The 1987-nt window shown below is 36.9% G+C and overlaps 1 long non-coding RNA gene across 1 annotated transcript; it reads left to right on the top strand.

Annotated features, from left to right (window-relative positions):
* The first annotated feature begins 665 nt into the window (after positions 1-665).
* Positions 666-1771, top strand: LOC127093517 (uncharacterized). Its single transcript, XR_007792561.1, has 3 exons — positions 666-723; positions 905-977; positions 1495-1771. It is a non-coding gene; the product is annotated as an uncharacterized LOC127093517 (long non-coding RNA).
* Positions 1772-1987: the final 216 nt, after the last annotated feature.

Genomic DNA, 1987 nt, shown 5'->3' with positions numbered 1-1987 from the left:
AGGAAGCTTGTTATGTCATTTGGCCACTTTACCCTTTTTCACTTAAGACCAATGGAATAGTGAATTTCTGCTTGCAGCACATCACAAATTGCATTTAGAAGTGAATAGAATTGGTTTGGTGTGAAAATCCCCCTGTAATGTTAGCGAGTTTAGGGTTACCCCCCTGGTAAAGTTATTTTTTCAATACCCCCCTTATGTTATGTAGATTCCTTCATAGAACCCCCTTAATATCCAGGTGGCATGGAATCTTGGTTTTTTATTTCAGACGTGGCTTTTTAATTTTTTTATTTTCACATGTGAATCTCCAGCATGGCATAAATTAGAAATTAGGGTTCCCTTCCCAAATCCATCCCCCTCTCTCTCTTCGTGAAATCCCAAATCCCTACCCCAAATCCATCCCTCTCTTCATCTTCGTCCGTGTCCCCTTCATCTGGGTTATGGGTGGCAGCAAGGCATCTTCCACGAGTGAAGTTGGAAACGACTTACCAAGATGTGGATGCAATGAAACCATGAAGTTGTTGGTCTCCAAGTCAATTGAAAACCCCGGTCGCAAATTTTGGAAATGCAGGAATTATATGGTGAGCAATTTTGAAGCATTTTATTATTTTGAGTTTGATTTCGAAATTAATTGTTGGTGGTGTTTGTCTCAAATTGCAGAATGGGTGGATTGACATTGACTGAGACTGCTGGAGATCATGCAATAGCAGCTGCAATTTGCAGCAGGTTGGTATTCTAATTTGTTTGAAATGGCTAATATATTATGTGAATTGAGGGGGTTATTGTTCATCTTTTAAACTCCTTGTCTGGAAAATAAGTTAACTAGGACTGTTGCATGTGCGCCTTTTTTTCCAATATAACATTCTATATCTTTGTTTCATTTAGTTGTGTGTTTTTTTGGTTCCAGTTTCTTGGAGTACCCTATTCCAAAGGGCATTGCTTTCATTGGTGAAATTGGTCTTAGTGGAGAGCTTCGCACGGTGAGCTTGTTCTTTCTGATGTTAGATGTTCCTACTTAAAGACAAGTTTCATGTCCTCAATTTATAGCTGTATGCCTGATATTTATATTACAAGGTTTAATGATGTGATAGTGTGATACGGCAAGTCAAGCATTTTACTGATTCATCCTCACTTTGCATCAGAGATTGTGATATAACTGTGGACCCAATTACTGCTAAAGGCAAAACCTGGTTCCGAAAATGCTGTACAAATCTACTTTGGCATGCGAAAAACTAATTAAGAGGAAATAACTACTGTGAAGCATGCATAGGATCTGTTTAAACTGAGGAATTTTAGGCTGACTGAGCTTGTTGAAACTGTGCAACCTAGAGAAAATTCCAAGACACCGTCTTGGATGCTTTGTATTTCTATAGATATGGTTGTTTAGTTGCCGTGCTTTTAGAATCATTCTTTGTTTCAGGCCAAATTGTAACACTTTTGTTTATTTATTTATTGTATCGAGCATTAATCTGGTTGTTTGATTCTTTAATGATGCAGGTTCCTAGAATCGACAAAAGAGTACACGCATTGGCAAAGTTGGGTTACAAAACCTGTGTAGTACCAAAGCAAGCAGTAAAAGCTTTAGGAACTGAAGGTCTAGAAAATATTAAAATAGTAGGATGCAAGAATCTGAAGGAGTTTATTAATGTAGTATTCAGTAGATAAATACAATTAAAACAAGCTGCTAAAATTGTGCAGATCTCTTTGTTTTGTAAGATGTACAATTTGACACTTTCAGAAGTTTGTAAATATAGATATACTATAGTTCTGTTTGTCTTGTGTCAATTATGTAATTTGTTGTTACAAGCATTAAATCTGCTGAAGTAACTCGCCAATTTTAAAGGCATTATTATAATTTATAACTATGACTTAACACACTTTCTTCTACTTCTGATGTGTTCTGTTCATTCTGCTTTTGCTCTTCTGTGATATGTAGAGGATTCACAAAACTGGGCTGATGGGTGGAGGACAGTAACCTTGCCCACATCCT

Source organism: Lathyrus oleraceus, chromosome 6, assembly GCF_024323335.1.
Source record: "Lathyrus oleraceus cultivar Zhongwan6 chromosome 6, CAAS_Psat_ZW6_1.0, whole genome shotgun sequence".
NCBI lineage: Eukaryota > Viridiplantae > Streptophyta > Magnoliopsida > Fabales > Fabaceae > Lathyrus > Lathyrus oleraceus.
The sequence above is the reverse complement of the archived record's forward strand: the minus strand, read 5'-3'. Positions and strand labels throughout refer to the sequence as shown.